General features: G+C 36.8%; 1 pseudogene across 1 annotated transcript; it reads right to left on the reverse strand.

The window, feature by feature from the left end:
- Positions 1-303: 303 nt before the first annotated feature.
- LOC311606505 (ATP-binding cassette sub-family F member 1-like) lies at positions 304-7,901 on the reverse strand (annotated as a pseudogene). Its single transcript, XR_014783666.1, has 3 exons — positions 7,563-7,901; positions 4,549-7,211; positions 304-711 (listed from the first exon to the last, which is right to left on the reverse strand). The product of XR_014783666.1 is annotated as an ATP-binding cassette sub-family F member 1-like (transcript).
- Between the last annotated feature and the right edge of the window lie 16,278 nt (positions 7,902-24,179).

Consider the following 24,179-nt stretch of genomic DNA (forward strand, 5'->3'; position numbering starts at 1 on the left):
TATACATTTATATCTTATACATACCTTCAATATGTTAGCTAGTAACTTTGTGGTTTGGCAATGAAGTAGCTTTTATTCTGAATTGAATGAATACTGATTTATACCATTATGTTATTCCATCATATATTCTTATAAGCCAGAAGTTCATAAGCATACATTGCTGCTGGGTCAAAATGCTTTATTATAGATAAAACATATATACATATAAATATGCAGTGAAAATAAAGTATTTCACATTTAGATGCTCTCTTATTTTTATTTCATGATACTCAGAAAATCTAGAGGACAAATTGGTGTGTAGTAAGAGATTGATGGACAGCTACATATCAATAATGTAAAACCTATCTGTTAATTTATGTACTCACTTATGTCTCATATATATCTATTTTGAATTAATAATGCCATAAAAATGTTCTCTACATAAATCCAAGTGGCATTAGCCATTGTAAGAATTATATAAAAGGTTTATTGCTATATAGGAAAACATTACTGAAATTGACTTGCTGCACAATCTATCTTAGTTCATTTTTCAAGATGTGAAAACTCTGAAGTCTATGCTTAAAAATAAAATCAAACAGTTAGCATTAACTTTGCTTCTGATGTATCTAGCAGTGTTTCCCGGTTCTGGGTGTGAGGAAGATGGAGGTCCTCAGGGACGCTTTTCCTTCAAGCACTTTCCAGCCTCTCCAGCTTTTCATCCTGATGACCTACCTGAAAGATTATACCAAAGCCGAATTAAGAAAAACCTTTCTGTCAGCTTACTATGGTGTCTCCTAATGAAGGCTGAGAACAATTATGAAGCTATGATTAACACCTTTTGACTTTTAGCTGATGAGTGTAGGTGCTTGATACACACAGAATCTAGGCCCTTTGTAAATGGAAGATGTTGGCAAAGAGTGCATTTGCTATAAAGCAGAGCATCTAAATAGAAAGAAATATTTTTGCATTTAAAGCTTTATTGTTGGACTGGTGTTAAAGAAAATCTGTTCTTGAAATGCAGTCAGGGGATACTCTTGGGTTTTCTGAAGTGCCCTAAAGATTAACGTCTTATTGAAGTTTAAATCCCAAGCACAATGAAAGTCCCCATTTGCTAATATAACCAAAGCATACAAAATTAAGTAGACTTAATGAAAATTTTAGTGAGATGTATTTATCTTGATTAGTTGAAAAATGTAAAGTGTTGGAGAAATTACATTTTAACAACTGGGCACTTGCTATGAATCCTGGAAATTACTACTGAAGGAAAAGTGATGGTTTTCTTTTTCTTTTTTCTTTTCTTTTTTTTTGACACAACACAACTTTAATTAAAGAAGCATCCTTTACAACACCAATGAAATCATCTATCAAATGATGTTTTCTAAATTCCAGTGACAAATGAACACACCTGCTTGCTATTCCACATGTAGCCCCATCTCAAGAATAGAAAGTCCATCTTGAACATTAGATAAAGAGGCTATTTTAAACATTTTATACAGATTTCAGGGAATATACCTTCAAAATTTCACCCCTTGGCAATTTCATAGAAGCGTTGTGTTGTCTTTGTAAATGATAACATTTTTCTTTTCTTTTTTTTTTATTAATTTATTCTTGTTACATCTCAATGGTTATCCCATCCCTTGTATCCTCCCATTCTTCCCTCCCTCCCATTTTCCCCTTATTCCCCTCCCCTATGACTGTTCCTGAGGGGGATTACCTCCCCCTGTATATGCTCATAGGGTATCAAGTCTCTTCTTGGTAACCTGCTGTCCTTCCTCTGAGTGCCACCATGTCTCCCCCTCCAGGGGACATGGTCAAAGGTGAGGCACCAGAGTACGTGAAAAAGTCATATCCCACTCTCCACTCAAGTGTGGAGAATGTTCTGACCAGTGGCTAGATCTGGGTAGGGGTTTAAGATTTACCGCCTGCATTGTCCTTGGCTGATGCCTTAGTTTGAGTGGGACCCCTGGGCCCAAATCTGCCTATCATAATGTTCTACTTGTAGGTTTCTAGGACCCTCTGGATCCTTCTACTTTGCTATTCTCCCATGTTTCTCTCATCTAGAGTCCCAGGTTTTCTTTTTTTAATTTTTATTTTTTATTAAAAATTTTATATATACATTTATATTATTACACATATGCCATAAGCTACCTACAGCAAGAAGCAGCATGAAAAAAATCAGAATATATATATGTTACATTCATAGTGTTTTAGCTATTTGCATTTGGCAGCCTTGAAGAAAACTTCATTCCTATCTTGGTGCATCTAAAATTCTGAATGTAATTCAATATCTGTCATATCTTGTTATTATCAACTTAAAACATCTTTCTAGACCTAAAAACATCTTAACCCCTAAACAACTAAGCTTAATTGTAAAACTAAACTACCTGGTCTTCAACTCCATCAGAGACTTGGAAAGGAATAATATTAATTACCTGAGTGCAGGTTAGCAGCTTCCCAAATGAGAAGATGAGAGAGGGAGTTTACTGCCTGAACAGTCACCCAAAATTCTCTATAATGTGGGATCATCATCTTCAGCCTTCTGGCCCAATATATTAAAATCCACGGTCTTGGGCTGATTGTTAAAAGTACACGCCAATAATTTCCACTATCATTTTTTGCTTATATACAATATTAGTCATATAGCTGATCAGACATGCTAAACTATAATTTGAATCAAAAGAATTTACTTTATGGTTAAATTGATGGTACACACTGGGGATCTCCGACTGAGTAAACTGAAGCATGAAGCTTAACATTTTGAGGTGCATCTGGACTACACAGTGATATTCTATCCACAGAATTAAATGTGCTGAGAATAAGTGGATGTTGAGTGTACTGCCAAAATTGCACATCCATACCACACCCCCAAGGTTCAGTTAACACTGCCTAAAACTGCCTAGGAGAGTAGAGAGAGTGTAAAAACCTGAAGATGAAAAAGAGTTCTGTCTTCTGGACCTGCAATTGTTCTTCTGAATACAAACTCAGAGAAGCAGTAGCTAACTGCACAGGACTAATGTAATAACGTCTTTGAGCAAAAGGTTTCGTATGTCCCCAATTTTTCAGGAAGTGCTACAGACAAAGATTGCAGGAGATCAGGAGTCATATCTTCAGGGATGTACCCAATGGTATATTGATCCCATGCAAACTGTCCTTTATGATCATGCTAATGCAGGAAACCCTAGTTTAAAATAGAAAGCTTCATATACACAAAAGGCTTAAAAACAGAAGGGAGACTTGGGAAGAAAGCATGGAAAAGAGAACAGAGCATAATGCTTATCTTTGCTGATAGAAGATTACATTTATGCATAAAATTGTAAAACATTAACTAAATAAGGTACAAATCTAAATATGTATCCTGATGTTAATATCAAAATATTAAGTTTATATGTACATTGCTATGGCAATCACAATTTGCAATATTTGATTTGTACAGAATAAAACAAACATTCGGAGAATGCTAGATAATAGATTTTTGAGGTGTATTACAAAACACATATGCTGTATTCAATCAATATTTCCAAGATTCTACAAGTATCTATAAACATTATGTAATTTTACTATCACCCAGCTTCCAGTTGTTACTTTTGTGTTTTTCATTTTGGCTTAAGGAAGTTTATTGAGCTTAGAGGTTTACTTATTCTAATTTGTGGCTATTTACAGTTTGTCTTTTAAAAAATCTATTTCTATACTAAATGAGTGTGTTATATATTCTGGTTTAATGAGGGCTCTCAGAGTTCTAAGAATAGAAAAATAGTTTTTATTATACAAGAATTAAAAAAATATAATTTGGACTACAATTTGAGGCATACTCAACAATATACAAATTAATATATATATAATGTGGAGTAGATATATTAGATATGAAAAATCTTTGAAAATCACATTTACAAAATGTGAAATATCTACATTCTCCTTTTTGTTCTTTTGGATTTATTTAATAAAGCTGTTTATAACATTGAAGCTTTGTACACTTTAGGATCCACTCCAGCTCTGAGTTTTATCTCCAATACTCTACTGTCCTTTTTATTCCTAGTATTACTTCTAGATTTTTATACAGTATCTATTGTCTGCAGTATAGCTGGAGAATAAATATAGAGTATATTGTATTTATTTTTGTTTTCAACTAATTATAAACTATGAATAATGTATAAATTATTTGAAGAGAGATGGAATGTTTTCAAGGATAAAAACTAATATTTTGCACTCTTTTGTAAAATTTATTACATTATGTATGTTATATTATTTGATGGGCATAGAAAAGCATCAACTGAGGATTTAAGATTGACTTGAAATCTTGGTAAATTAGCTTTAATATAACTTTACAACTTATAAATATAGTGAACCATATTTCAAAATTTAAATGCAGTACTCCATAGGAATTAGAAATTTCCGGTGACATTGAAATATGGTACTCTCAATAGAAAAATTATCTGTTTCAGCAAAAGATATGGAGCTACAGTTTTCATTCTTTCTCTATGGAGAAGCCTTGATAACTGTGGACATCGATTTGTGGACCACTTAGTAAAGTTGGAATAAAAAAAAAAACCCACTAGAATATCTATTACTGACCTTTTTAGTATATAGTATATAGTCTGGATTGCCAGGTATAGTTTCCAACATCATTAATTGTTCTTTATGTTTTGAGACTCATCTTTTTTTTTTTTCACCAGAACTCCCACTCTTTTATTTCTTCCCCTTGTAAAAGGAGGTTTCAGTACAGGAGCTTTCCTTTCTTGCCCTCAATCCCCATCAGACAAGTGACCTTAGGCAACAGATCTTGGGTTGCTGACAGTACAGGAGCCCTGCGGTTCCTGCTGTGTGTCAGTGAGTCAGTACCCTTCCAAAAGGAAGGACCAGGGTCAGTTCTGAGTGGCAGAAGTGTTGAGACAAGAGGCCACCTTAACTTGGCTTGAGGGGGACCCAGCACAACAAAGGTCCCATCTGTCTGAACAGAGACACTGAGGGTAAGCCAGCTCAGTTAACTGAAGGGGAACACAGATCTTCAATGGGAAGGACAGAATCCACACAGATCCTGCCACACAAATCAAGGCCACACTCCACATCCACGGCCCACGTGGCTGCAGCTGGTAGCAGACACAGAAGGTGCCTACGTGGATAAAAGGAGATGGCACAGATCCCAGGCACAGGAGCTTATATCAGCAGGCTTTCAGGAGGGAAACTCAATCCCAGGACCGGTTGACCTTGACTTCACCCAGGCCTTCCAAAACCTCTTACTTGTAGTGGTCAAAGTCTCCATCAATTTGATTGACACTCTGTTCCTCCACCACCCACAACTGGAGTTGGCTTCTGTGATGAGCCGGGCACAGCCCGCTTGTACTCATTGATACCTTTCCCCAAGGGCATCAGTAGACTCTATGTCCAGGTTATTGGTCAGTTCATCCAAGATGAGGACATCAGGCTCCATACAGACCAGCTCTGCAAACACAGCCTGGGCTTTCTGCCCACCGGACAGTTTGAAGACTTGGATGGTGTGGGTGTGGCTCTTCAGGCCAAAGCCGCCAGGCATCCGGGTAGGGCAGGTTCAAGCTCCACTGCAGGTACTCAGTAGGCATCTCCTCCGTGTGCAGCTACCCTGTGTACTGCAGGTTATAGAAGCTAATTTTCAGCTGATGGTTCTTTCTCATTTCCCGGTTGGTTGGTGTCAGCTTGCCAGTCAGCAGCTGCAGCAGTGTGCTCTTCCCCCACACCATTGGGGCCCACAATACAGATCCGTGAATCCGTGCTGATGCCAAAATCCAGCCTCTTAAAGAGTGGCTTCTGCCCCTCATAGCTGAACGTCACACAGTGCAGCTCTAGTACAGGTGGGCTGAGAGGTGGTGGGTCTAGGAAGGTGAAGTGCTGGACATTTCATCAGCTCCAGGGCCCGCTGAGACTCTTCACGCTGGTTTTCCCCCGTCAGCACTTCCGCTGCTTTTGTGTCAAGACTTCCTTTGTTTGTTTTTCCGCCTGCTTGGTGGACTTTGCCCCAGTCTTCAGCTCCTTCAGTTTCTTCTCCTGTTCCTCATACCGCTTTCACAGTTCTTTCTGCTTCTCCTGGTATATCTTTTGAAAGTCATGTAATTGCCCCTGTAGTTATGAGGTCACAGAGTGTCCAGGTGGGTGACAATCAGTGCAGACGTCATCCAGAACGCCCTGGTGATGGGAGACGGCCAGCAGCGTCTTCCTCTAGCCTTGATGGTAGTTGCTGAGCCAGACGACGGTATTGAGGTCCAGGTGGTTAGTGGGTTCATCCGCATCAGCAACGTGGGCTCCACGAACAGAGCGTGCCCTGGCCAAGGAGACATGCATCCGCCACTGGCCAGAAAAACTTCTGTGTGTGCCGATTCTGCATCTCAGGGTCGAAGTCCGTGCGAGCCAGGATCCTCCGCGCCTCGGCCTCTGCAGCTGCTGCCCCAGTAGCCCGCAATTCCTCATTACACGTTTTCCAGCTTCTCAGCAGCAGTGTCATCCCCCTTCTCCAACTGTCACTGAAGCCATCCATCTCTCCTCCTCTAGCAACTTTAATCCCTTGGTGTCTGTACGAAGAACAGCTTGTACCGCTGGTGTTCTTCAGCCACAACCTCCGGCTCGCACAGCAGCTCAGGGCAAAGCTGGCAAGGTGCTTCAGAAGGGTGGTTTTGCCTTTGCCACCAGTCTATAGCGGCGACCTGCTACGATGTACGCATCAGCATTGACAAACAGTTCCTTGCCGTGGGCTGAGATGCTGAGTTTTTCCAACTTGATGTTAGATGCATTCTCTTAACATTGCCTGGCAGTAAGACACCACCGCCCTGTTTCTTTAGCTGCTTCTTTTCCTTTTTGCTGAGGTGAACACAGGTCATTTGCCTTCAAATCTCCCTCTTTCTCTTCTTTCTCTTCCTTTGAACCCCGCTCTGTCTTCTTGTCTTTCTCTCTGTCCATCCCTTTCTTGGGAGGCTCATTTTCTTTAGTTATTTCTTCATCATCTTCCCCTTCACTGTCTAGAGCAGCAAATTTATTTTGAGGCTTGGACTTCCCGCTTGACTTCTCCTTTCCCTTTTTGCTCATGAGCCCAGGCAGCTCCTCAGATACAGCCTTAGATGTGATTCTTCTGTATCTTCGCAGGCTTGAGAGCACGTTTTTCTTCTTCCTCTTCCTCCTCACTCTCATCCTGAATCGGAGCATCAAAAACACTTCTACCCTTAGTTTGAACGGGACCTAAGGCACCAGCCAAGGACAGTACAGTCGGTAAGCTTTAAACCCCTACCCAGATCTAGCCAACGGACAGGACATTCTCCACAGTTGAGTGGAGAGTGGGGTATGACTTTCAAACGAACTCTGGTGCCTCATATTTGACCATGTCCCCTGGAGGGGGAGGCCTGGTGGCACTCAGAGGAAGGACAGCAAGTTACCAAGAAGAGACTTGATACCCTATGAGCATATACAGGGGGAAGTAATCCCCCTCAGGAACAGTCATAGGGGAGGGGAATAAGGGGAAAATGGGAGGGAGGGAAGAATGGGAGGATACAAGGGATGGGATAACCAATGAGATGTAATGAGAATAAATTAATAAAAATTTTTAAAAAACCATTTCTATCCTTGGCCTTCTTCCTCCTCGGTGCGCTGGGGCTGGTACCTCCTCTTCCTCATCAGTGACTGGCACAGACAGCTGCTTAAGACTCTCCTCACCATCATTGTCCACATCCTCCTCCTGGTGGCCTTTGCGGGTGCTTTTTCTTTTGTTGTTGGTGCGGCGGCTGCTGCTGCTCCTTCTCCTTCTGTAGCTTCCCCATCTTGTTTATCTTCTACTGTTAGCTCTTCAAAGAACGTCTTTTTTGTGGTCTTGTCCTTTTTGCCTTTCTTCACAGCTTTGTCCACGGGCTCGTGCCCTTTCAGTCCCAGATCCACTCAGGCTCAGGCGCGGCTGCTTGGGACTCCCGCATTGAGGCCGTCCTCCAGAGGTGCCGGGCCCTATTTCTGAGACTCATCTTAATAGATACATGTGGCGCCCGCGCCACCACGGTACCGAGTCGAGGGTGAGGGACTATGGATTTAACTCATGCACACACACACACACACACACATGCACACACACGCACACACACACAATAACACAGCGGGTCCTTCGTGCTAAGAGAGCAGCAGCCGCAGCAGCAGCTGCGGCAGTCGTTTATTATTCTCGTTTGTTCAGAGTTCCAAAGAGCCTTCTTATAGGCAGCAAAACAGGAATCCTCCTCCCAGGTGAAATCCCTCAAGAGGTAATCGCACACAGGAGGAAAAGTCTCTAGAGGAAGGGAGGAGCACATTCTCAGAGCAGTAAACAGGAGTCGCTAACCAAGATAAACACAGACGTGGAAGCTGCTAGAAACAGGACATGAAACAGCAAGACATGCTGGCACACCAGTCAGGCCTGGTTCCTACAGATACATTCATCTAAGGTTTGTGTAAACCATTCAATTACAGTGTTAATAAAAATTTACAATTTTATATTTAACAGGTATTGTTTGAGTTTCTGAAAGGAAACACTTAGGTCCTCACTTTTAAGAAGTATTATTAATTTAATAAGTTTTTTATACAAAACAGTGACAAGACAGAAAGTAGAGTTGGAGTTCAAGATGAATTGCCAATAGAATATCTCTTTATTTTATATTTTACTTCTGTACTTAAGACTCCACTGTGATAAATGGTAACCATTTTAAATAATATTATTAATAAAATATTTATCTATAGGTAATTGTATTTATTTTCATAATTATGATTCTGTGTGTTCATTTTTTTGTTTGTTTTGCTTTTTCAATTAACTGCATCTTGTCCCACGGAGGCCAGATAGGCAGTGCAGCTATGAGAAAGGAATCCAAAGGCAGGCAGCAGAGTCAGAGATAGTCTCTACTGTTATTGTTACGGGACCTTCATGATGACCAAGTTGCACATCTGCTACATATGTGTAGTGGAGAGCTAAGTCTAGCTCATGAACACTCTTTGATGGATAGCTCGGTCTCTGTGAAACTCTGTGGGCCCAGGCTACTGTACTCTGTACACCCTTCTTGTGGTGTCCTACAACCCTCAGCGCCTTCAGTCCTTATCCCCAGTCTTCCACAAGACGCCCTGAGCTCCACTTATGGTTTGGTTGTAGGTTTCTGCATCTGTTTCCATCAGCTACTGGATAAAGCCTGTCGGAAGGCAGTTATGTTAGGCTCCTGCCTGCAAACTTAGTTGAATCTCATTAATAGTGACAGAAGTTGGTTTTCTACCATTGTAGGTCACACCAACCCTGACTTCAAGCTCTACTACAGAGGAATAGTAATGAAAACTGTGTTGTATTGGCATAAAAACAGACAGGTTTATCAATAAAATAAAAGCAAAGACCCAGAAATAAATCCACACACCTACAGATACTTGATGTTTTAAAAATGGATCCAAAATCATTAAAGGTTAGGTTTCCAGCCAAAACATTAAGATTTCCATATAATATTCTTTTAAGATAGTATCTACCCCCACCTCTTACCAGTCTTCTTATACACAACTCTTACCTATCCATTTTTATATACTTGTTTTTAAAGAAACAAAAGACTCCAAGAAATTGAAAGAGAACAAGGAGAAGTATTTGGGAGAATCTGGAGAGAGGAAAGGAAGGAGAAAATGCTGTAATCATGTTATATTCTCAAAAAAAAATTACCTTTATCCAAAAAAGAAAAAAAAATAAATAAAACAAGCAAGCAAACAATAAAGAAACAAAGAACATATAAAATAGAATGTAATTTGTGTTGTCTAACTACCCCTGAGCATGAGCCTGTTGGGGGATATAGTTGATATATCTAGTATCGCTCCATTAAAGAAAACTGATTATTTGTGATTATATGATTTATAACTATATTAAATTAATTAAATTTATTAATTTAAATATACATATTGTGAAATAAATTTCAATGGCCTGTTTCAATTAAATAATGCAAAATAATTGATTAAAAATATAAATGCAATAAAATATAAAGTTAGTTAAAAATATACACAATCACAGAAAACTCACTCAGTGCATATAACTGAAGAGGTGGAAATTTATGAAAAATGTTTTTGTACCATTTTTTTCTTTAAACAGTTTCTACACACACCGATTCACTGTCAGTTTTTCAAAGTTAGCAGCACTATTCAAACAACTAAAAAGACTTTGGCTGTAGATGAGCACCTTAAATGGCTAGGTGTGATGTGCCCTGAGCACTGTTGCTGCATACTGTAAGGGAAGCTCAGGCGAGCTCCAAAGTTGAGACATGTTAGTCACACATTATTTCCTCCTGAAGAGGGCTCCTGGCCTCCAGGATGAAGCAGGGGAGGAAAGTATTCAGGACTCCAGGGACACACAGTTCCAGCCTCTTATCTCTTTCAAACTCTTGAACTATACAACCTCAAGAGGAGCACTCCTGGATCAACCAGTCTCCACCTCACCCACTCACCCTTCCCATCCCGAAAAGGGCTCCTGGGCTCAAGTAACACCTCATCCCAGACTCTGGTTCTCAAGATCACCCAGGTTAGACACCCCTCACTCCAACCCCATACCTGTGTCCAAGCAAAGGTGGGCTACAGGCTATTCCCTGAGACCGAGCCTACAGCCTATGGCCCTCAATCCACATACCAAATAAGACTGTTGGACCCCATGAACTTCCACTTAGCAGAGTTAAATAAAGATCAGATAAACAATTTAAATACTCCGATTTAATAGTACTAAGGAAATAGAAACAGTCCATAAAAATCTACGAACAACAACAAATCCCAGGGCCAGGAGTTTTCAGTGAAGAATTCCACTAGAAACTCAATAAAGAGCTAAATCTCTCTCTCTCTCTCTCTCTCTCTCTCTCTCTCTCTCTCTCTCTCTCTCTCTCTCTTTCTTTTTAATAGATACCAATATGACTGTGAAAAGACTTTATGAGACTTTTATCAGTCTGGAAGTAAATAATTTTTACCAAAAAAAAAAGATTTTTTTATGAAAGTATAAATTTTCTTTTAGAATTAAAATATTATTTAATAGATTTTTATGTATGAAATAACTATATATAATTCATCTTATTATCTGTTTTGTATATTTTAGTAAATACTTTTTGATATATTATTATTATTATTATTTATTCTTGTGAGATTTCCACAACATGTCTATATCTACATATGTGCTTTTAAAAAAATCTTCCATCAGGAGGCGGAGGCAGGCGGATCATTGTGAGTTCGAGGCCAGCCTGGTCTACAAAGAGAGTCCAGGACAGCCAAGGCTACACAGAGAAACCCAGTCTCAAAAAACCAAAATAAATAAATAAATAAATAAAAATAAAAATAAATCTCCCTTTTTAATTCTTTGGTAATTTCAGACATGCATAAAATGCATTTAGATCTTATTCACCTACATATATTTCTAAACTTCCTCCAAAAAACATACAAGTTTTCCCTCCCAACTCTATGAGCTTCGTGGCTTTTTATGAAGATTTTTTAAAAGATTTATTTATTTATTTGTTTATTTTTTATACATTATTATGACTCATATGTGCCAGAACAAGATACCAGATCACATTATAGATTGTTATGAACCACAATGTGGTTGCTGGGGATTGAATTTAGGACCTTTGGAAGAATAGCCAGTGATTTTAACCTCTGAGCCATCTCTCCAGGCTCCTCTTAAGAAATTTTATAACCCAATATTGGGCTCAGATGCAGAAGTAGATAGAACTCCCTCACCGAAGCATTGGAGATCTGCCATGGGTCATGCTGCTGAAAGGAAGTGACCCTCCTTCCAACAGTGTCTATCAATTGCCGATAATTACTCAGAGAGGCGTAAGGCGTTCCAAACTGTCCTTAAATACAAAATAGAAAAACAAACTAACCAGAAAAGAAACAATGGAATAAAAGCAACTCTACTAAAGCTAAGAAATTCTTTTCCCCAAAACTGAGTGAGGCCAAGGGAGTCACCAATCTGTAAGGTGAACATATTAAGGCCACAGTGGGGTCATATTTATCCTCTTATTCAAGAAATGACTAACTTTCAAAAATGAAACAAAATGTTCTGGCTTTCAAACAAAAGAGTTGAGAAACAACTATCAGGAAATGACTACGTTTTCACCAGCCTTTGCATTATGCTGAGAGAAATCAATTTTCATGGTTAGTTTATATAATGCGACAAGAGTTAACATATCTTCTTGTTAGGTCTGCCTATTTCAGTTCACTTCAACTCCTGGCTTCCTCAAATCCCGGACACATGCTTGAAATCATGACAACCCAGGAAAGAATCTAGCAGTGAGAGAGATGGAGAGTGAAGTCTTAACCATATGTTGTCATGCTTATCAAGTCTTACTGGACTAAATGTGGATGCCATTGACCCAAATGTCATTGTGTGTTGAAAGACTGTATAGCGGGTATTTTTAGAAACTCCTGTTAAATAATACACGAATTGTAAGTTTTACCAAGTTGTTATGCTGCCAAGACACTGAATACAATCATGTAACACTTAACCATGATAATTAGCTATTGGCATATGCAAAGACAGAGGGTTTTGTTTATTTCTATAAACATCGACATCATAGAGCAAATCTGGACAGTATAGTGAAATCAATCTCTGGACAGAGCTACAGATGCATTAAGGAGACAGTAAACATGAGATGCATGTGGGTGCTCGCAGGGTAACATGTCAGACTTTTTGTAGTCAACCATTTTAATGTACAGGAAGAAGGAATAAACTCTAAAATGATGAGGATGTATGTAGCTATAATGAATCCATAGACCGGTAACATACTCTGTTATTATCACCAACAATCGCCATTGTACACTCTACTCCAAGATGTTCTCCATGTTTGGCAGAGTTGTTGATTTGATTACAACATAATCTATAAAAACACCCATAATGTAGTATGCTACAATATTAAGCTAGTTATGATGGCTCCTGATTACAGAAGTTTTACATATTATTATGGATTTATGTACTTTCATCCTAAATGTGAATATCATCTATGCAAATACTATTATGTGTTGAATGACGTTGTAGCTGCAGTGTACAAAAGCTCCTGGTAAGTAATAGAAAAATTTTGTTGATAGGTTTTTAAAGTGTTTAAGCTGTCCATAAAGATGTCTTTCTAATTTTGAGTTAAAAGTTAAATCTTTTGGCTTTGTAGTATTTTAAGGTCTCTCATTTTATGTTTAGTTAATTATGGTGGAGTTCACCACTACAAGTGTTGAGCAAGAGAAAAGTAGATATCTTGTACATTTTTTATTTCTAGTAAGCAGCTTATTAACTCATGTATTATTTTCACTGCTTTGAGGTATCTTCATCATTCAAGTTTTCTCTACACAAAATGTGACATATTTGTCACATTCTCAACCTCTTGATTTATCAATAAAGCAATAAAATGCCAATATGGTACATTTTAAATTGTGACAACCTAAGAAAGTGATCAGCTTTCTCTAGACTATTCTTCTTTCATTATTCGTTATATCCAAAAACTTTAAACTATTTAAAAAATTTAAACCTTAAAATTATGTAGGAAGTAACATTTATTTTATTTATTTTATATGATGTTATGTTAGACAGAATTTATTTTTAAAATCTTTCTTTTTAAATGTTTTCCTTTCAACTTGATGGCAAATTTAAGCATATTACATTGTATTTCTAAGAGTTTAATAATATCTTATATGCAAATATTTGGTATTAATGTAACATTCTTAAGTGATTTTATACTAAGTGGTTGTGTTTTATTTGTAAATAAATAAATATTTAATATAATATATAAATATTTAATATTTAATTTAATGATCTTTAAACTTTTAGATGGTTTTCATAAATTTTGAATAATATACAAATAATATAAAACTTGATACTGATCTATTCTGAAATTTATATTTCACATAGTGTTTTGTTAATAGTAGTCAACAAAGTAAGAATAATATAAATACTGGCGAAAATTCACTTTCATCTTATTTTTCAAAGAATGTGACATGTTATAACATATCACGTTATAAAAATTCATATATGTCCTCCTGTCAATAATTGCATTATAAATAAAATTCAAATTTTGATCAAATCTCATGAGTAATCTAATGTTGTAATTTGTACAATTACTTTTAGATTATCTTAAATGTTTCTAGAAGATTAGTTTTTGATATATTTTCCTATTGACAGCTTTTCTGTATTTATTTTCAATAGGAAATATAATGAACACAATAATATATTTTAAATTTTCTTTAAAAAATTATTATGGTTTCATTTATCTCTATTTTAACTATATAATACAATAATCTTACAGAAAATTAAATATCACAAACACACTTTTCTTCAGTGTAATTTTCTCACAGAAATTATGCTACTTATAGTACAGAAAACTGACTACATACACCTTCTGAGGAACAAGATCATGACTATCTTTTTATGTGATGAATTTCTAAAGTGGAGGAGGTATGTCTAGATGAAAAGATGTAAGTTTTAGGTACGGCCTATAGAGAAAATTAAAGGTGGCTATTGTTCAATGGGCTGCCATACTTTATATAACTGTCATAATGGCACACAAATTTGGGACTATACAAAATAATCACAGCTGCGCTTGTACTCTTTTCCACAAAATATCAGATTTAAGTATACAAATGCTATTTCCTTTCAGTATACATGCAAGATGTCAACTAATATGAAAATATTGTCAAGTTAAACTCAATCATAAAGATAGACCCCCCTGTGCACAAGTACATATATAAAGATTATTTTCATTGACTATTGGTTATGAAGGGACAAATACAGGTTGGGGTTAAGGAGAACTAATTTTCACTGAGATGGACCAGGAAAAGCAGGTGTCTTCAACTCTGGGACATAACCTGAGTACTGACAAGATGTTTGGGTGGCTTTTATTAGAACTTCTGCCCTCACCAAACACATTTGTTATTCATTCATGGTCTTTTGGCTGAAAATACTTGACAACCATCTGTTGGGATGGCAGGTTGCCTGTTTAAAAGTTGGTGAGTATGCTCCTCTAGGAAATGGGTGCCAAGTGAATAAGTGTTTGGTTGAGAGCTGTGCAATGTACTATTCTTTGGTACTAAACCATTCTTTCTGACACCTATATTCTTTTTTATTTATTTTTATTTATTTTTAACTCATTCATTTTACATCTCAATAGTTATCCCATCTCTTGTATCCTCCCATTCCTCCCTCCCTCCTGCTTTCCCCCTACTCCCCTCCCCTATGACTGTGACTGAGGGGGACTTCCTCCCCCTGTATATGCTCATAGAGTATCAAGTCTCTTCTTGGTAGCCTGCTATCCTTCCTCTGAGTGCCACCCAGCCTCCCCATCCAGGGGACATGGTCAAATATGGGGCATCAGAGTTCATGTGAAAGTCAGTCCCCACTCTCCACTCAACTGTGGAGAATGTCCTGACCATTGGCTAGATCTGCGTCAGGGTTCGAAGTTTACTGCACGTATATTCCTTGGCTGGTGTCATAGTTTGAGCAGGACCCCTGGGCCCAGATCCACCATCATAATGCTCTTCCTGTAGGTTTCTAGGACCCTCTGGATCCTTCTATTTCCCCATTCTCTCTTTGTGAGAAAAGCTGTCTCTTAAAGACATCTTACACAGCATAGTCTTATTGCTCCTAAAAGGCTATTTGCATCCCATACATCTGTAGACAATCAAAAAAGTTTACTACTAAAATAAGCTGTTTGTTGAATATTTTCCAAAATTGTTCAGATTTTATATATTGATGCTCTATATTTTATATACTTTGCCACTTTGTATATGTATTCATTTATGCAATTCTTTCTACTGTTTTATGAATTAATTTTGTCTAATCAATGCTTAAATTATAAACAGAATAATGATATACCTATATTTTAGCTTAGATAAAATATTAAAATGATATGTTGTGAAACTCAATAAACCAAAAAGAATTTAGCAAATCTATTCTACACTTGGTTCATCATTGTTATGCACAGAAACTAAGATGTGTGTGTGTGTATATATATATATATATATATATATATATATATATATATATATATATATAATTTCCAAATTTCATTAACTATAAAGAAGGTATATTATACATTGACATGGCACAACTTTTTAGCTCCCCATAATATAACTTTAACAAAGGATTATGTAAGGCATTGCTAAATCTATTAAACTGCCTGTTATGGTCACAAAGAACTCCTGAAAAAGAAACTCATAAAAGTAAAATCACCAAACCAACCTAAACTATTTGCCAAGTATTTATAGTTACAAAGAATTGTAAAAATAACCATGAAAATCTATCTCAGGCCAGAGAAGAATATCATGCATACATGGTAAGAATTAAAACCACATACTATCGGGCTGTAAAGCCTTTTTGTTTGGAAATAGATGAAAATGGCCATGAATCCCCATAGTCCACAGAACTATCATTTTTCCCAGTTATTAAGTATTCCAAGTGTACATTTGCCAGATTATTAGATAAATATATTCTTTATAATAGCAAGGAGCCTGACTTCAAATTCATACTCAGTGTCTTACTGAGTGAAATGGGAGGTTGAAGGCACGAGCCCATCAGTGCTTCCAGCAGAGAAACTGTCCTTAGCCTCCATCTTGTTGATGATTTACCTAAGTGCAATGCAGTTCCTCTTCATTGCTCTCTGACGACCTTAAATGTATCCGTGGAAATAATTTTGCACACGTTCCCACAAATAGCAGCAATCTAAAATGTTATTACATGTCATCTAAGAGAATATAGCACAGAGATATTTCACTCAATGTCTGTTTAGTCCCCTGAGAATCCCTGCTGTATCACCACGCTACAATTATGTTTCTTAATAAGGTTTTGTTCCTGGACTCTAAAATATTTAACATTTTTTTTTGCGTTGTTGCTTTAGTTTGTTTGGAAGACACAGTCAAATTGGAATAAAGGATATTTCATTTTTCCTAAAATTAGTTGTAAAAAGAAAATTGCACAGGTGTTAATGATCATAATATGATTTTTAGTACCTCAACAAATAAAAAATTGTGTACGTTGAAATTGATAGTAGACAATTTTAATCAACGTAAAGGGACAGAGGTGGCAGAGCATTTTTTCATAGATGTTTGCTTAGAAATTGGAAACAGGGAATTGAATTTGTGGTAATGACTCAGGAAGACGTTATTCTCAGACAAGATTTCTGTGAAGTCCTGTTGAACTAGTCCTAAAGCAGAAATTGAAATCATGAATTTAAAAGAGAAATATTTATAGGGTATCATACAGCGGGAGAAGGTCCCCCTCAGTCACAGTCATAGGGGAGGGGAGTAAGGGGAAAATGGGAGGGAGGGAAGAATGGGAGGATACAAGGGATGGGATAACCATTGAGATGTAACAAGAATAAAGTAGTAAACTATATTTTGAAAAGAGAGAAATGTTTGTGTGTAGTTCTGAAAGAAGCCACTGAGTTTTCCAAATATTTGTATGTATCCACTGCAAAATCACCACTCATTTTTCCCTTGATGAAAATTTTCACTTAACATCACCTGTCTCTTTTCTACTTACTTACAAGTTAAATTTACAGAAACAATCATTAGATTTCTGCACCAGATATCACTTATTTAGTCATTCCTTCAGTTATTTATTCATCCTATTGATGTTATGTCTGATTTTGGGAATTTGTTAGAGTAAGAGGAAGGATTTATTCAAAGATCAATGAGAGAAATTAGGAGAAACTCTTAATTGGTAAAGGAAAGCAAACAGTTACTTCATTGGGCCTTTGGTAGCAAAGTACCATAAACTATGTCTTAAGATCAATTTACTGTGGAAACAATCTGCAGTGAAGATCAATTTAATGAAGTTTTGGTTGTAGGTGCCCTTCCAAGAGCCACACAAGTAACATTATATTGATTACTGATCAGGTTTTATTTATGGCTTCAGAAATATATAGATAATATAGATATAGATATATGAATATATATTATGAACAAAGTAAGCAACAATTACTAAAGAAAAGACATTAATTTGAAAAAAGCAAGGAAGTCAATACAAAAGGTTTGAGAGCGGAAAGGGGAGAAAATTTAGTAACTAAATGTTACCTCAAAATATAAAATAAATAATTCAGAAGATTTTTTCCTATTATATTCCTATTATATTATATTAATTATATTCGTAGACCTTAATCATGATTTTTTCATCTTCTTTAGAACTTATAAAAGTCTCCAAGTAAATATTATTAAAAGAGAAAAGAAATTTGATTTAATCATATATGTTTGTATGAGTATGAGTATATTTTAATTGCCCCAAACTACACAATTTTAGATTTGCAAGAAAAATATATTTATCATATTTATGGAAGTTTTATATAGATTCAATGTCACTGCACCCCAAAATTTTTATGGCACTAATAATACTAGTATAAATTTAATTAAGCAATCTTATTTAGGGAAGTTTAGATTCATTTAAAGTTGACTAAGATATGGAAATTGTATTGTTATGCAGAATGTGTAAAAAGTAATACGATATTGTAAAAGAATAATTTTACAATTTGTATTAAGCACTAATGAGTCAATGTTTCTGATCATATATATTCTAACATCAGGAAACTTGTCATGTTCCATGGCATTACTCTCCATCTGAATCTATATACTGCCTTCTGTAATTGGGCTGCCATGTGTATGGATGCTGCTTTTCCTGCATGGAAATCTTTTGCTGTGCTTTCTCTATTTGCTTGGATTGCTCCCATAAAAAAAAATGACTTTAATGTATATGTTATAAAATGTATTGAAGAATGTAGTATTAAATGAAATAAGCAAAGTCAAAATTGTGTAAAAGTAAGAATTGAAAAGTTAAATTGATTTTAAAATTCAATATTTTATGTTGGTAGAGCCTGCATGAGGATATCAGTTTATTTCCTCTCCAAAAACTTATTTCCGTTTTACACATCTATCTTTTTAAAAATATATTTTATTAATTTATTCATATTTCATCTAAATTGTTAGCCCATCCCTTGCATCTTCCCATTCTCCCTCCCTCCCATTTTCTTCTTACTCCCCTCCCCTATGACTGTTCCTGAGGGGGATTACCTTCCCCTGTATATACTCATAGGGTATCAAGTCTCTTCTTGGTAACCTGCTATCCTTCCTCTGAGTGCCACCAGGCCTGTACATGTCTGTCTTACTAGAAAAATAAACACAATAAATTTTATTTGACTGATATGCAACATTTCTTAATTTATAAAAATTCCATTCAAAAATTTCACTTGGTTGGTTAGATTGTATAAGGAATAAGTAAGTATATGTGAAACACTTCAAAGTGCTCACAAGTTATTGGATACAATTCTAAACATTAAATGAAATGCAAAGTAATACAGTGGTCCAGAGGCATGAAAACGGTTTTGTTCTAGAAAGTGGAACTGCCTTCAAGGTTCGTAACCTGATTCAGGATATAAACCAATTCATAAATTACAACAAACTATAAAGTCATAAATGTTAATCTTCAAAATGTATTCCCAAAGTGCAGAAAACTAAGGATAAATGTGTAACAGGATAATGATAAGCTTAAGGATGTTCTGTGCATACATGTTTACATGCTGTCATATGGAATTTGTCTCATACAAACATTTGAATTTTAAGATAAAATATTTGATTCATGCTATACAGTTAAAAACTCATTGCATACAAAATGCAGTTTTCATCAAAATTTCAATAACAAATGCCAGGGTGTCCTATATTAGGATTTGGTTAGCACATCAACCAATTCAATCTGTCTTATATTACAGATATTCTGAGTATCTGTTATAATTATAAAAGGTAGGCAGACAAGATGATTATTCCCATGTCATATACAAATTAGGCAATAATTCATTATTGACATATTTTTGACATTTCTATGTTAATTTTGATTAAATTTTTGTCTTATTTTTACTTCAATTCATTACTTTGAATATGATAAATATTGTCATATGGAGCATTTTAAGTGTTGATGAAAGAATTACATGTGTTAAACATTGAACCCCGACCCAGATTTTGCCAATTGTCACAACATTCTCCACAGTTGAGTAGAGAGTGGGGACTGACTTTCATACAAACCAAGGTGCCCCATATTTGACCTGGATGGGGAGGCCTGGTGGCACTCAGAGGAAGGACAGCAGCCTACCAAGAAGAGACTTGATACTCTATGAGCATATACAGGGGGAGGAGGCCCCCTCAGTCACAGCCATAGGGGAGGGGAGTAGGGGGAAAATGGGAGGGAGGGAGGAATGGGAGGATACAATGGATGAGATAACTATTGAGATGTAAAATGAATGAATTAATAAAAAATAAATAAGGAATAAATAAAAAATTACATGTGTTATAATGCCTCAATGTGTGGCTTACTGGAAAATCACAATCATGCATGCGTGGGCACGCACACACACACACACACCCTGAAATAGAAAATAGTAGAAGCTGTTATTTCAATATTTTAATGCTTTATACCATTGGGATAATTTACTTTCTAGCCTTTCAATAAACAAGTCTTTTCCAAGATAATCAATATGTCCCTCAACTGAAGAATGGTTAAAGAAACTGTGGTACATTTACAGAATAGAATACTATTCAGCGATTAAAAACAAGGAAATCTTGAAATTTGCAAGCAAATGGATGGAACTTGAAAAGATCATCCTGAGTGACGTAACCCAAACTCAGAAAGACACACATGGCATGTACTCACTCATAATTGGAAATTAGCCACATAATACAGGATAAGTACACTACAAAACAGAGTCAGAAACATCATCCAAGGACCATGTATGATGTGGACCTAGACCCTCTGCTCAGATGTGGTAGGAAAGTCTCCTTGTGGATCCCATGGGTGAAGAATAGGGACTACTACAGACATGTATTCTGTCCGCTGAATTTAGTTCACTTCCCCCTGGCAGGACAGCCTTGCCAGCCTACAGAAGAAGAGGTTACAGATAATATAAATGAGACTTGATAGGCAGAGGTCACTTGTTAGAAGAAGAAGGCTCCCCTTTCTGAGTACTAAGGGAAGATGGGGGGATGGAGAGGGAATGAGGGAGGAGGATACAATCAAAGATGCAAAGAATTTAAACTACAGAGCAAGCAGGTAACTTATGTTGCCAATCCCACTATACGGGACTAGCTCTGAGATGGCTGAGACATGAATGTCTAGGCATAGACAATGCTTCTTGTTGGCTACAGAACCCCTATGAATTACTATTAGATGCCACTCTTCATATGGCATGAATGAAGATTTACAGATGTGATTTTTTTTTCTCCTCATACAAAGAGCAGAAAACCAGCTTTAATGGTTCTATGCATCATGCACACTTATACACTTATAATTTTAGGACTGTATAATGCTTGTGAGAATTTGTATGCCTTCAGAATAAAAGAACCAGACACTGACATTGGATCAGACCGTACAGGATTCACTCCTCTCAGCATGCTGGACACTGACATCCTCCACCCTTCATGTTCCAGCACCAAGTGCTTCAACTGCTGTTCCTCAACAGAAAGAGACAGCTCCCAGGACACTTTCAAAGAAACTTCTAATCCCGATTGGTCCAGCATTTCAGACTGTCCCACACAGGACTCTAATTAAGCCTGCAGTTTCTCAACATTTAGAAACTGGACTACAAATACGGGCTCTAAATGTATTCTCTAAATTTTCATACACGTATCTAATGCATTTTGATCATATCCATTTTTATTACTCCTATCCACTTTATCCTTGGACAACTCCCTCACCACATCCCCTTCTCAACCTTACACCATCTTGTTTATTTATCTTTATACTGTTGTGTAATCTAGTAAGTCCAAATAGTGATGTTGATATGTCTGTGCATGCAAGTTTAATTACAAGGCTCCAGTGACTAAAGAGAGGGAAATATATCAATGACCAACCCTCCAGTGAAATGTGACTCCCTCTCCCCCATATGACATCAGTTCCCAGTTGCCCTCAGGTAAAGGCGAATGCTCAGTCACCATTCATGCTCTAATATTTAACTGGCTATATATATATAGCCAGTTTTTTTTTGTTTTGTTTTTCCAGACAGGGTTTCTCTGTGTAGCCTTGGCTGTCCTGGACTCACTTTGTAGACCAGGCTGGCCTTGAACTCACAGTGATCCGCCTGCCTCTGCCTCCCGAGTGCTGGGATTAAAGGCGTGTGCCACCACGCCCTGCGACTGGCTATATATTTTGCAGGCTTTGTTCATTAGCTATATCTGCTCTCATTTTATGAGAGTAAAAGTCATGTCATGTCATGTCATGTCATGTCATGTCATGTCATGTCATGTCATGTCTGGAAGACAACATTTCATAGCACTCTTCCCATCTTCTGGTTCTTACATTATTTCCAACCTGCTTTCTGTATCTTTCCTTGAGCCTGATAAAAAGGAATGGGCCGTTCACTAGAGATACCCTATCGTTGGCTAAGCATTTCCAGTCGCTTAGTGTTAGTACTTTGCTGTCTCTGAATTCACACTTCCCACCTCAAGAAGAAATGTCTTGACCAGCATCGCAAATATCACAAATCTTCTATATGCAAACATAAATCTTCAGAAGGCATTTTGGTAAGTTGACTATTAACCAAACGATGAGAGTAGATTACCTTGAGACTATGACCTCCTTAACTATGAATTTTCACCCTGCTTATAATATTGTGTGTTTAGAGTCATGTTATGTTTATCATCATAATTTTTTTCCTTTCAAGTTGTTTGGAATTTATTTCAGGTTCTTATTTGAGGATTTTTTTTCCTGAGTTTACTAATTCTTGGAGAATCCGTGTTGTCTTTTATCCTTGACACTGATTCAGTGCTTTGAGTTATACATCAAGGGTTACTTGACTGATTCAGTCTCTTTGTTTCTTTTTTTTTTTCTTAGTTTCCTTCTTCTTTCTTACTTTCTTAATTTCCTTCTTCCTTCTTTCTTTCTTTCTTCTTTCTTTCTTCAGCAAAAGCTTTTAAAAACCTGTACTAAGTCACAGTAGGAGTGGATCTCTTCATCTTCTGTGGGTCTGGCATGAAGGACTAGTCTCAATTTCTATTCCTCCTTTGAGTAAATTACTATCTTGTACACAGAGCAAGGCTCTTGAAGCAGTGGGCATAGGACCTGGTACAGGAAGCCCTGTGGGCAGGACATCTTGAATGCCTTTTAATTAGTGTTGTAGCTGGATCAAAGCAGGGGAAGCTGGGATCCTGCACTTGGTAATGATCAGTAGAGCTTGGCTTGGGGAGTTGTTTCTTAGGTGCTCAGCCAGGCAAATGCTTTAGTGCCTGGCACATGGAGTAAGGTTTCCAGTTCCAGACTGACATATTCTCTCAAGTGTAGAAAGACCACATCTCAAAAACAAAACAATCAAATAAAAAAAAAAAAGAGAAAACAAATATACCATAGTTTGGCAACCTAAAACACACAAGTCACAGTCTACAAGGAAGCCTAAGACGAGAGAGGTACAAACCTATCCTGCTGTGTCCCTTTTGGCATAATAATTTTTAAAATAAACAATTATTAATCTCAAGTCCTGAAAGAGCTACTCAAAAATATTAAAGTAAAAACTAGTTCTTTCTCTTATCCATCTGAGAATTACAATTTTCATCTTCAGCTCAGTGTTATGTATAAAGCAAGGGAGCTGGCTTTCCAGTTCTGTCAGATGATGCTATCTCTGGTATAAGAATTTTTTCCAAGTGTGGAAATAAAAGAAATAAGTCATTTTAATTGAATTTATTTTTCTTGACAATCTGAGTCTATTTTGCCAACGTACCAAATATATACACTATTATTTCCACTTCATTTGTTTTACAGATTTTTGTATCTTCAGCCTATATTCACAACCACATACCAAATCACTTATTAATCATTAACAATCAGTGAATCCCTATTAATGCTTTAAGATCAATTATATCTGAGTTAACGTAATATCACAGTTTACTTTCTATCACTTTAATAAACATCATAACAAAAAAATTTGGATAGGAAAGAGTTTATTTTATCATACACTTCTAAATCACCTTCCAGCATAGGAGGAAGTGAAGGCAGGCAAAAATGCCAGGAGGCAGGAACATGGAGAAACACTGCATGCTGCAGTGCTCTGATGGCTCATTTACATTCCTTTCTATATAATGCAAGATTACGTGCCCAGGATAACATCATAGCATGGGAAGGTATTCCGACATCAATCTTAAATGACAAAATTGTGTCACCCACTTTTCTAAATGCTCACATGATACGGGAATTTTCTCAATTGAGATTTCTGTTTCCCTGATCTTCCTAGCATATA

The sequence above is a fragment of the Acomys minous genome (genome assembly GCF_964271855.1).
Source record: "Acomys minous genome assembly, chromosome: 10".
NCBI classification, from domain to species: domain Eukaryota; kingdom Metazoa; phylum Chordata; class Mammalia; order Rodentia; family Muridae; genus Acomys; species Acomys minous.